A 12232-nucleotide genomic window follows, 5' to 3' on the forward strand; every position below is an offset into this window, starting at 1 on the left:
TGTTCCAGTTTATATAAATTGAAGTCAAATGCTTTGTGAGGTTTTGAAGAGCACAGGTGTTGTTGTCTTGGGTTGTGCAGCCAGGGAAAAAAAAGTGTTAGTGAAGAGGGGTGGGAGGTTCTGGTTAATGGCATTTCTGGCTATTGAGAGTTAAATCCCGACTCATTTTCAATCTTGTTTTTGGAAACTTGGACAGTAGATCCAATCACCTTTCTGCCTTCCTAGGAAGAGCACAGTTACCCGACTGAGGGTATCTGTGATCGAGGATCAGGCAGCCATGGAAATTATTCTTCTGAACGTGGATTTCCTGAAGGTGGGTTGGTTGTGGGTTGACTCTGAGCATCGTCTAAGTTTGATCTCTCACACCTCTCTGGACACCTGGGCAGGATAAGCAGATGTCTGCTTTCTCTCCTCACCCCTCCTTGTTATCCTGCCTGAGGCTTCTACATGGATGACAGAGCAAGTTTTCAGTGGGGAAAATTATTCTTCTGTGAATGAGTATCCAAGTTTGAACTCCATTCTTAGAAGTGTCCCGAGCATCGTATGAATACAGGCAGATACCTGGCACCTGCATCACCAGGTCCCCCTCTCCCTTGCCCTTTGCAGACCTCACCGATGAAATACCATGCTCTTTTTGTCTGTCCTCCCCCAACACACCCTCAGAATCCTCCTCAACATGGCACTCCAGGCAGCCTGTATTCATCAACTCTAGTTGCCGCAAGAGATTTAACTTACATGCCGTGTCTACCCATGGGATCTACCTGGAAGTTGATTTTCCTTTCAATTTAGGGAATATGTATTAAACACCCACTAATTGCTTAAGCATGCTGCAAATAAATTCCATTTCCCATTTACTCTCCGTTTTATGCTTCCTGCCAAAAGTGGATGACCTGTGGGCATAGTGAAAGTTTTAGTTACTTGAATTTTTAGTTAATTAAGGTTTTAATAGGTTTTTTTTCTTTCTCTGGGATATACTTCCGGTTGTTCTGATTAAGATGGTGACCATTCTTAAAGTTCCTGTGAGGTAGGGCCTTGATCCAGCTTTGCTGTTCTGATGCTCCCAGAGGAATGCCTGCTTTCCAATGGATCGTTTTCTAGAGGCATCCTCTGGGCAGTTCAGCCACTGGCTAGGTGGCCAGTGCATATGGAGTGGCTGCGGTGGGCCCAGCAGCTGTACAGCTTCAGCCAAAACCCTCCCCTGACAGTTTACCTGTGAAGATTCAGGAGTTCATGTAAATTACTGCCTAAGTCGACTCCTCGCGCTTGCGGTCATCATCGCGGAAGTCGCCTGGAGAGCCTGTCAAGACGAGACGCTTGCCACCAATTGGGTCAGTGAATCCCTCGCCCCCACCCCCTCCCATGCTTCCTGCGCAGGCTGGGCCACTTTGAAACACCTGCCTTGTTAGGAAGCCAGGGCAGAAATGCACAGCGGAGAGTTCCCGTGCCCCTCTCACCACAACGGGAACTTGAGTTCTCGCTGGAATGGCTTCTCAGGGGTGAAGGGCAACCTGATTGCTGGGCTTGCTTTTGGTCAGACTAGCTTGAGCCTCCCTTCCATTCACCTTGTCAGTTTGGCCTCTTAAACACCAATGTGGTTTGCCCTTGCCATGCTTAAAAATTGTTTTAACTTCTGAATCATTGAATCCCTGAGATTCAGCATCCTAAGTGATCGTGGTGATACCATGTGCTATTTTGAATTTTTCAAAGAACGTCGTAGGGAGGGAGAAATAGACCATCTGCAAAACATAAGGCAGTGTCTCTGGCCCTGTGGGGGAATATCAGAGAAGACCTTTCACACTTAGCCAGTTCTCTAAACCAGGTGTTTTTAACTCGGGACCCACGAGCATCAAAGGACCAACAGAGATCGACAAACTTTTTGAAATTAAACACTCCATTTTCTTTAAATGTATATACGTTCATTTTTCAAGGGACAGGGTCCCAGCTTTCATCGGATGCTTAAAGGCATAAAGTCACCCAACAGGTTAATAAGACCTGCTAGATTGGATGGTAGGTTATTGTAAACTCATCCAGGAAAATCTCCAAAGGTTAACGTGGGGCTGGGAAAAAACTCCTTCTGCCCCGTGGAAATACAGCCCTGTTCTAAGGGGCTACCCAGGAGGTAATATTAAGTTCTGTAGAGCTGGAAGGAGAATGATCTGGTTCTCTTCCATTTCATAGTTGGGTAGATTGTGGCCTGTGGTCTCAGATACCAGAGCCACAGGACTACCTCTATGTTTCGGGTCCTTATTATTAACTCAACAAGTCAACCATTTTTTGAGCGTTTACTTTAGGTTAAATCGGGGGTTCAGGCTTTCTATATCCGAGGCGTTCTTTCAGATACTGGACATCTTGCAGTACCCTTGGCAGAATTAAATTACACTGCAGCTAGGGTACGATTCTCAGGCATTGTCAGTGTAAATTTTTTCTTCTCTGCCCTAACCTTCCTCTGTTTTGTTTAATCCCTGGTTTTTTTGATGATCTACTGCAGATCATATAGTTGACCCACACTCGGCATTTTTGGCTTCGTTGTAACAATAAACATTTTCAGTAATTCCAAAAAATATATATTTAAAAAAAAAAGAGAAAATTGTACATACTGATTCTGTCTTTTTTGTGTGCCTGTGAAATATTCAGCAGCTAATTGAGAACTGCCAAGCTAAATTCTGGGCTGGGTATTAAGAGACTGACAATTTTAAAGCACTGCCCATTGAATGCTTGTTGTTCTAGATACATGATAAGCTCCTTAACCTGATGAAAGTCACATTTCAGTGGCAAAAACATTTACTAGGTACAGCAACTGGTAAAGTTAGTTTCTGGTAGTGACAAATGTTAAGGGTTGGGAAAAAAAGGATCGTAGAATGGAGAGTGAATGAGAAGGGCAGGTGGGCCATTTTTTTTAGAGGGTTCTTGGTGGAGGTGAGTGAATACGTGAATAAAGCAAAATAGGCCAGCCCATCAAGGGCTCAGGGAAGGATGTTCGAGGCAGAAAAACAGCCACTGCAACGATTCTCAGAGAGGGTGGCCTTGGCAAGCACACAGGACGAGAAAAAGGTCCAGGTGGCTGAAAGATAGGGAGGGAGGCAAAATGAAGTTGGAGAGACGGGAAGGGACCAGATTATGTTGGCTCTTGTAGGCCAAGGATAAAGAGTGTGTACTTTATTCCAATGAAGCTCTTTAAGCTAGAGAGTTGATTGTTGTCGCCAGTGTTTTAAAAAACATAACGGTTCATAGGAAATAGATTCTAGAAAAGCAGGAGTGGATGCTGGGAAGAGTAAATAGGCTGTTGTCGTCAGGAGGTGATGGTGAATTGAACTAGGAGAGTAAAGGCGGGAATGGTGAGTAGAGGTCATGAATCAGTGACTTAAGTCCCAGCCCACGCACCGAGGAGGCCCCCGGGCTGCACTGTTGTCCATTGCGTGGACTGCGCCAGAAGCACGCGGGCATAGCTGCATCTCCCAGGGGTGGGGTGGGTGTGTCTAGGGGGCATGTGTCTTCGGCCATCACCTCGCCAAGTCTGACAATAACATACTTTAAAATATTTTCAACGTCTTACTCCCATAGACCATGTGAATTCAATTCATCCAGGGCTTCTTTCCAGTAAAATATGAAACCAGGAAATGTTATTTTCTTTCTCTGGATTTCCCTCCGTCTTCTCACTCCTGCAGACTGAGGAGTCTCATCGTGGCTCAGAAAAAAAAACCGCAGAAGCCTTGCCACGGATCCCTTGAAGAAGCGGAGTCAAGCATCTCGCCTTTTTCGCCCGTCCCCGCTGTGGGAAACCCTGAGAAACGTGTTTTGGTTTGGTTTGGTTTTTCCCTTGGGCTTGACCGAAGCCAGGGCTCTCCCGAAAAGAATGTCTTCCCCTGTTGTGTCTAACTCGATCTCAGTGGAGGGGCTTCACTCCCAGCCTCAGTGTTCGGTAAACACCCAATTTCTTGATGCTCTTCCCCCCAAGTCCGCTGGGGTCATCTCCAGCCTTTGGCCTCGTTCAGTGAGGAACATGGCTTTCTGGGAAGCTTTTGCCTCGAGCCCTTCAGCAGGGATATTAAAGGGCCCCTGTCAAGTTTTGAAGGGTGTGACCACAGCCAGAATCCCCATAAGCCAAGCCCCTGAGGGACGCTCTTGCCAGCTGGCCCACATCCACACCAGAAATGGCTGGATTTCAGTGGTTCTCTGTGTATGGAGCTGGCTGAGTTCCCCTGGATGAAAGGCAATCTAATATAAACTGAAAACGTTATTAATAAGCAGCCACTTAAGAATTTCCTATGACTTGCCAGTGATTTGGGAGCCTCTCTGTGAACAGGGAGAGAGGCACAACTTGTTTTACATGGATTAAGGGACCAGTGCAGTCAGTCTGAAGGGGCCTTCAAAAGGCATTCAGGTGTTTGGTGAAGGGCCCTGGAATCTGGCAGATCTGGGTTTGCGTTCCCATTTTCATCGTTTCCTGGCTGTGGGAGCTTGAGTGCGTTGCAGAAACACTTTGAGCCTTGGTTTTCCCATCTGTAAAATGAGGATGATGCTAATAATTTCCATCTCTTACTGTGCTGTGAGGATTAAAGAAGGAACGCATGGAAAAGCGTTGAGCTCAGAGCCCGGTGTCCACTCCAACCATGTCTTCTTCAAAAGGAAAGTTGGAAAAATCAGACCCTAGGAATGGAACCGAACTGATTTTACTTCCCCTGGTTCAGGGTGAAAAAAAGTAGAACCTGGCGTTCTGGACACTCCACACTTAATAGGAGCAACCAGAGCACTTGGCTTCTCTGAGCTCCCCCTCCTTCGTCTGTAAAGTGGCAGTAATAACCCTTGTCCCTCTGACTAACCTAGTAGAAATTTTTGGCAATTCAAAGAGTTCCCTGAGTTGAAATTGTGGGGGAAGCTCTGAAGTGCCTGATCAGCCCCAGGGGTCATTCATTTAATATTCAAACATGTCAGCTTGGTTGTATCTTAGTAAGAAACGAAGGTCATTTCTGTGACCTTGAAATCTAAAAAGCGTAGTAAAGGATGAGGAATCCTTTGGTAAGGCTGATAATCAGATCACCTTGCTCACTCTAGCACACCTGTAAGTATACACTAGGTGTTTAATAAAGACTTGTAGCAATGACTTGTTTGCCACCCATCAGTTTTCCATTGATCTGTTTCCATCCCAACTTGAATCTCTTAGTAGGATCTAGATTGACTTCTACAGAACAAGAATCGTGACTACTTTTATTGACTTGTTTTGCTTTTCATTCCTACACATGGCACAGGGCCTTGCAAACTGATAGATGGTCAGATTTCACCATACCAGGCATGCCATACGTATTAAGTTCTTTAATCCTGACAGCAGCTCAATGACATGGCAGAGTTAGGATTTGAACCCAAGTCACTGTGCCTCCAGGATCCACAGTCTTAATCCACTGCACTGTAGACTGGTTTTTAATATGCAGGGCATATTTAATGCTTCAGATCTCGTGCACATGAGGTTAGCCAACTTCTTCCCCATGGGAGGTAGAGACGGCACAAGGACTTCAGCAGATGGAGGGCGTGGAAGAGAAGGGCAGACAAAGAGAGAGTTTGTGGAGTCTTCTGGTTCTGGCCTTGAAATTGGGAGCTGAGGACTGTTAGAATTCCATGTGCAGGCATTTTCTCAGAACCTGTTCCCTGAAGGACTCATCTGGAAGGGAGATGCTCTTGAAACTTGCTCTGCTAAACATCCAGTGAAGCAAAAACGTACATGCCATAAAATCACAGTTAACATGTGGACAATGTGAAGTGTGGGGATTGATCCAGGCATAACCGTTCCATCTACCTTGGTTTCTTCTTAGCAAGGCAGTGGGTCTGACAGCAGCGCAGGAAATCAGAGCTTCTCTAAGTACCCACAGCCATTCCTACGGATGCAGTGATGCAGGTAGCAGTGTTGCCATGGAGACACCATCAGTGGCCAAGCTCTTCTCCTTTGAGGGTTCCCTCTTTCTTTTCCTCACGATGCTGAATTAGCTAGCTGTGTGTTTGGTGGGCAGGTTTCCTCACTGGCCTGTGAACATGGGAACTACAGTGAAGTTAAAACTCCTTCAGAAGGGTGGCATGTGTAGTCCTCCAGCTGCTGTCTTGTCTCCATCTTAGACTCTTCGTATACTTTCATGACACCTTGTTCTCTCCCACCTCCATGCCTTTCTTCACTTGTCGGGAAGACTCCTTCCTTCTGTTTTTGCCTAGCAACATCCTACTCAGCACATTTTGGGTCCAGCCTCCTCAGGGAAGCCCTCCCTGACCTCTTGTTCACCAGGAATTCCCTGTACGCGGTGCCCCGCACGTGGTATGTTTTCTAGTAGTAACTGACCTGACAACAAAGTCACAGGACTGTTCCCTTTTTGTTGCTTTGTTTTAAAACTTACTTTGAAAAATGGCAGTGTTATATAGAAGTTACAAAAATAGCCCAATGAACTTCCGGGCACGCTTTTAGAAATGTCTGCTCTTGACATTTTGCACTTTTGTGCTACTCGCGCATGCTCTGTCTCGCTCTCTCTGGATGTATGCACGCTTAGTATTATAATTATTGCTCAGCCATTTGAAAGTACATTGCAAACATCATCCTCTACCTGTATGTGTTTCGGCATCCGCCTCCTAGAACAAGGACCGTCGTCTTAAATATCCCCACAAGTACTTTTCGCTTTGAAATGTACGGTCTAGCTCTTTGTGGCTGTGTCTTCGTGGCCCGGTCAGACAGGGACTCTTTGCTGGTTTGTTTTGTTTCAGTTCCTCACCACACTCACCAGAATGCAGCAGTACGTGGTAGATGGTCAATGAATTACTGTTTAACACATGAAGCTGCCTGCAGCCAGCACTTACGGCATTCCCTCCTTCCCCCTTGGCACTCACCTTTCCAGGATGCTCCGACCCTTGGTTCCCGCTGCCATGGGAACTGTAAATAACTTTCTGCTCAAGCCTGCCTGTCCCGCGTATGGAGTAGCTGCCAGGGCCCCAGGTGTGATCCTCATCCACTGGCTGTTGGGAACTGGTGGATAGGTACCCCTGCCTCCTTGATTTTTCTCCAGTGGAACGTCTCTGACGAAAGCTCTCTTACCGTCGCCCCTGGCTCCTCAGCTGAAATGAGCCCCGGGTACCGCAGTCTGCTCATCCCCTCTGCCTGTGTTGGCCTCCTTTCCGCCCTGTTTTTCCCTCCCCAATTTCCCTCTCAGGGCTTTTTGGGGACCACCTCCCAGACTTCTTTATGTTCAGCTGCCTTCTGAGGATCTGATTCCAGGGAAACCCAAGCTTGTGCTTCAACTGCTGGGACATCAGACCCTGAAATCAGAAAGTCTGCTCAGAGATGCTCAGAATATGGAAAATCATCCCAGAGGCTTATTTTTTTTTCAAGGGAACATGTTTCCACTGCTTAAAAATTCCAAGATAGATTTAGTCTAAAGTAGGCCACTGTGTATGTTTCTTCATGGAAATATAAATTGATGTATTAAGAGAGAAAGCAACTGCCTCTAAAAATGATCCTGTACCACCTTGGGCAGCGCCGGGGAGGGAGAAGTTCCTCCTGGCACAGATGGCCCGAGCTGCTGGAGCCCGGGCGCGGGGCAGGCAGGCCGGACGGGCCAGGCAGCAGGTTTTGGCTCTGTGCGCCCACCAGCCTCGTGCCCAGCTGGCCCCATCATGGTCTCCGCCCTTGAGCTTCTGTGTTTATTAGGAAGCCATTTTTTTCCTTTCTCACAGAGATAGAAATCTTGCTTCCAGACATGGCAAGTGTCAAGGTTCATGCCTGGGTCCCTCGTTCAGACTGAGCGTTTGCCAAAAGTAAAAGGGGGAAAAACACAGTATTGTGGCTGGAGGCGGGGAGGGAGTTAAGGAGCCAGTGAGGCTGCAAATAACCGGATGTGCTGGCGTCTGGGTGTCAAGTCAGAGGGATGTAAAGGAGAAGGGAAGAGCTTTCCTGCATCCGCTTAAGACAGCACCATCCCCTGACTCTCAGATCTTGTGCTAGGGCTTTGGGACTGGCAGTGCCTCAGCCAGTTTGATCACTGTCATTGATGCAGACAGACAAGGGGGAGGGGAGGCCACACGCCACCTCCTGAGAGTGACTCACCAGGCACTTCCCCAACCCAAAGCCTTTGTGCTTGCTTTCCCTCTGCCTGGAAAACTCTCTCTCTCTGGTTTTCCTCAGAGCTGCTCATACTCCGTCTTCTAGTCACAAGTCAGATGTCGCTTCAGTGGGGAGGTCTGTCCTGCTCCATCCTCAGCCCCTCCCTTATCCCCTTGTCTCTTTCCATCCTGACACCTGTCACACAACCTGTAAGCGGCAGGTGTATCTGTTCGTTTACCTGACTGTTGTCTGTCTGCTTCACTTGGCTCTGAGCCCCAAGACGTTAGAGATTCTGTCTGAATCACTGCTGAATATGCCGAGCATCTCAGTACAGTGCCTGACACACGGAAGATGCTCTGCCGCTGCTGTTTGCTTGGATGGTTGGTTAGTAGGTTGGATGGGTAGATAGACGGATGGACAGATGGAAGGAAGGCTGGAACTATATACAGAAGAAGGAAGATTTAGCCACTCTGCTTAACACGAGATGGTAGAAAGAGCATCGGTCTCGGAGTCACACAACATAGGTTCCAATCTGTATAACTTCAGTCAAGTTGCTTATGAGTTTATAGAACACATAGTTCGTATGTGTGAAATGGATAAAAATGGCAACTTTGTAGGACTGCTGAAAATGAATAAATGAGATAAACTCTGAGAAAATATGAATATTATGAACCTTTTTGGAAATGTAAGAAATTATATTAATAGTGGAAATACAGCCACCGTGTTCGCCCTGACACGTCACCCTCCAGCATGAAGCACGTGTTAAGAGTGGAGAGGCGGGCGTCAGGGCCCCGGAGGTCAGACCTGTCGCGTGGAGTCCTTGATCCTTGGGGGACAGATTCCATGTCTTGGAACCTCCTCATCTTGTTTAAAATTTGAAGCCAGCCTCCATGAGTATGTATCTCGCATGAGTATGTATCTCGCCTGCCTGCCTTTCTGACCTTCTGCTTCTCCACTTGTGTTTTGGGGAGCCGTGTGGGAGGTGGGAGCTGAAGCCCTGTGTTTGGGTCATGTGATCGTGTGACCCCTGTGGTTTTGGAGGGGAACAGCTTGTGTCCTTTGTGATGGCTCAGTTTTGACAACTCTGACTCAAGGATCATGGGAGTATCTGAGCAATATCTTAACCCAGGCGGACCCCACTTGGAGCCCTTAGTGGCGGACACAACATGGTATTGCCTCTTCTGCTAACAGTATCCACTGTCTTTTTAGTGGCTTACATCCAGGCAGCCTGCAGCCCAGTAAAAAAACAATAACAAAAGCAAAATTTCATCCCAAAACACTTACTTGCCTGTTTTTGTTTTTGTAAAACAGATAAGGTGGAAGAGATGTTCCCAAAGGGCAGTAAACTTAGAATCATTTTTGGCTCATTTTAGGCTGGTGCTTTGCATGTGTATGAAAAGTTGACGCTCTTATTGGGAACTTGAGGGAACCCAGCCCCTGCCCTGCCCTGCCCCTCCTGAGTCTGGCCTGCCCAGGACAGATCCTTCAGGTGATTTGAAATGACATAAGTTACCAAACCATTGAGAGTCCCTGACCGATGCGCAGAGTCACAATGCAGAGCCAAGGCTTAGTGGTTATAAATTATCCATGCCCCATCTCTCCCCACTTGCACAGAAGATTGAAAGTTGATAGCTGTTGAAATCTGGCTTTCAGATGTTCTTTTATCTGAGGAACATAACTTAACTCTGTGTGATACCCATAAGTATATATGCAATTCCCACGCTGCCGGCATCTTCCACGCTGTGTGTAATAAATTCTCTGATCGTGCTACGGGGCACCAGATCAGAACAGACCCCCTTATCTGGATCGAAGAACGCACATGTCTTTGCCAAGAGTGTCGTGTGTACGTACGTGGGTGGCTCTATCTTTTAATTTCAGGCCAGAGGCTTGTGTCTTCGTACTCGCTGAAATCTGGTCTTTAGTTTCTTAACATGAGGGAAAAAGAGGAACAGCAGCTGTTTCGGTTTAACACTGATCATCTCTGGGTTTGTGAGTGTTTGAATTATTTTTCTTCTTGCTTATCTGTAATGCCTGATTCTTTTCTATATTCATTGCAGGTAGCTTTTTTTTTTTTTTTTTAAGGATAAGGAAGCAGTAACTTTAAATAACAATAAGGAGGAAAAGGTTTCCTTTTTTCCTCTTACTAAGAATAAAAAGAGTTATTCTTTCGCCTATACTGAGCTGAAATCAGAGAAGAATTTAAATGCCTAGGACACATCTGTTATTTAGCAAAAAAGAACTATGGAGGCCTTCGGGTTATTTTAGCCCTTTGTTTAGCAAAACTGTCTTTTCCTACACCTGATCTCAGCTGCCTGGGGCGCTGCCATGTTGAGCCCAGTGTAGTGCATTCCTTATCAATCATTTGATTTATGTGGGACAGAGCTGCGCTTTAAGCAGTCTGCCCCTTGACCCTATGCATAAAAGTGGCCTGAACCTGATCTGACCATGGACTTGGGACCGAGAAGCCCATACCACAGGGGAGGTAGAAGGCAGGACAGATGGCAAGGCTGGCAGTGGGAGACCCTGTTCTGGTGGCTGGTGTGGTCCCGCCGCTCACCAGCCGCTTTTCACACACATGCCCCAGCGGTATCCAGCTGGTATGTGACGGGTGGGCTTAGTGATTTAAGAATTTAATAACATGATGGTCGGAAGGGGTAGGCATAGATCCCCCTGGAACAGGTTTAAAAATGTGTACATGGTACAGAGATTATCGAGTGTGTTGGTAGAACACACCAGTTTTCAGACCAGACGCTGACTCAGGTGCTCCCTTCTAACTAGGAGACCAGCTACAGAAGAGTGTCCTCCAAGTGCACGTCAGAATCACCTGGGATGCTGGTGAAGGTGCACTTCCTGGGCCCTGTCTCAGACGTGTCAAATCAGTCACGGGGGAACATCGCTACTCCCCAGGCATCTCCGTGTAATGTCTTAGAAACCAGATACACGGTTTCCCATGACTAGAATCACCATTACATGTAGAGTTGCAAGATTAGGAATTGTTCATCTCTTAAAACCCATTGGCAACCTCTTTTTTTCTTTTCATCTTTCTACAGTGTATCAAATTATTGGGCACCTACTTCCTAGAAATGACCTTGAGCTTCCAGGGAAGTATGCTGGTTTCCACACCTGTCTTTGGAACCCTGGGGACGTTAGGAGCATGAAAATGCCTAGAGTTTGGGAGAAGGTTGAGCTTGAGAGGAGCTGGGCTCTGGGCCTCCGTCTCTTACATCCATTTGGGCAGCTCTGTTTTATATATTGAGCTTCCACATAGGAGTTCTTTTGCAAAAAATATTGTCCTCTCATTAAAAAAAAAAAAAAAAGAGGGATGAAAGAGATAAAGAAGGAAAGGGGTGAGGGGAGAACTTAATGATGTTTCCAATCCTATCCAAATCCAGAATTCTGAAGTTTACGACTTGAACTTGTCAGAATCGTGTTACAAAGAAGATCCCTTTTTTGCCTTCATCCTATCACTACTCACACAAAACAAGACATCATGGTTCAGGGTTGTAAATAACCTGTCAACATGTCAAAGATGAGACGGCCCCCCATCATACACACCTGCCGCCAACCTACTTCTAATGAACCCTTCCCCATGGTAGGTAAGTTAATTGGTATAAATTGTTAAGTCATTTTGCAAATGGTGTCATCACCGGTGCAAATGACCAGAGTGCTTTTAGCCAGTTGGAAAGTGAGCCTTCGCCAGCCGGTTTTGTGTATTTCATGAAAGAACCAATGGTGGCTTCTGAATGAGGAAGCGAATGCATTTATAGCTGCAACTTCTTGGAGGGGAGGGGGATGGCAGGGGTTGCTGCTGGGTAGAGGGAAGGAAGAAGGAAAATGCAGCATCTCTACTCTCTGAATCATGCCTTATTCCTTGGAAACCTGTCATTCACGAACCCAATTATGTACAGGTGGAACGTCAACTCTGACAGAATGAAACCAATGCACGCTTTATATGATTGGGGTTTTTTTTTTTTTAATGAAATCTTGCTTTACTAGCAGGTTCTATTTTCATAAATGTCAATTTTTTTTTAATAAAGAGCCCAATCGTATATTTCCCCATGCAGTCCTGAAAAGCCTTAATCAGCGTGTCGAAAGAGAGAGCTGTTGTTTGTTGTCGTGTGCATTTTGACATGAGGATCAAGGGAAATCCTCTTGGCTTTACCT

The 12232-nt window shown here is 46.4% G+C and overlaps 1 protein-coding gene across 11 annotated transcripts in view; it reads left to right on the plus strand.

Annotated features, from left to right (window-relative positions):
• Positions 1–12232, plus strand: part of PRICKLE2 (prickle planar cell polarity protein 2) — a 310745-nt gene that overhangs the window by 205627 nt on the left and 92886 nt on the right. The window lies entirely within an intron of this gene.

The sequence above is a fragment of the Camelus ferus genome, chromosome 17, assembly GCF_009834535.1.
Source record: "Camelus ferus isolate YT-003-E chromosome 17, BCGSAC_Cfer_1.0, whole genome shotgun sequence".
In the NCBI taxonomy this organism is placed as follows: Eukaryota; Metazoa; Chordata; class Mammalia; order Artiodactyla; family Camelidae; genus Camelus; species Camelus ferus.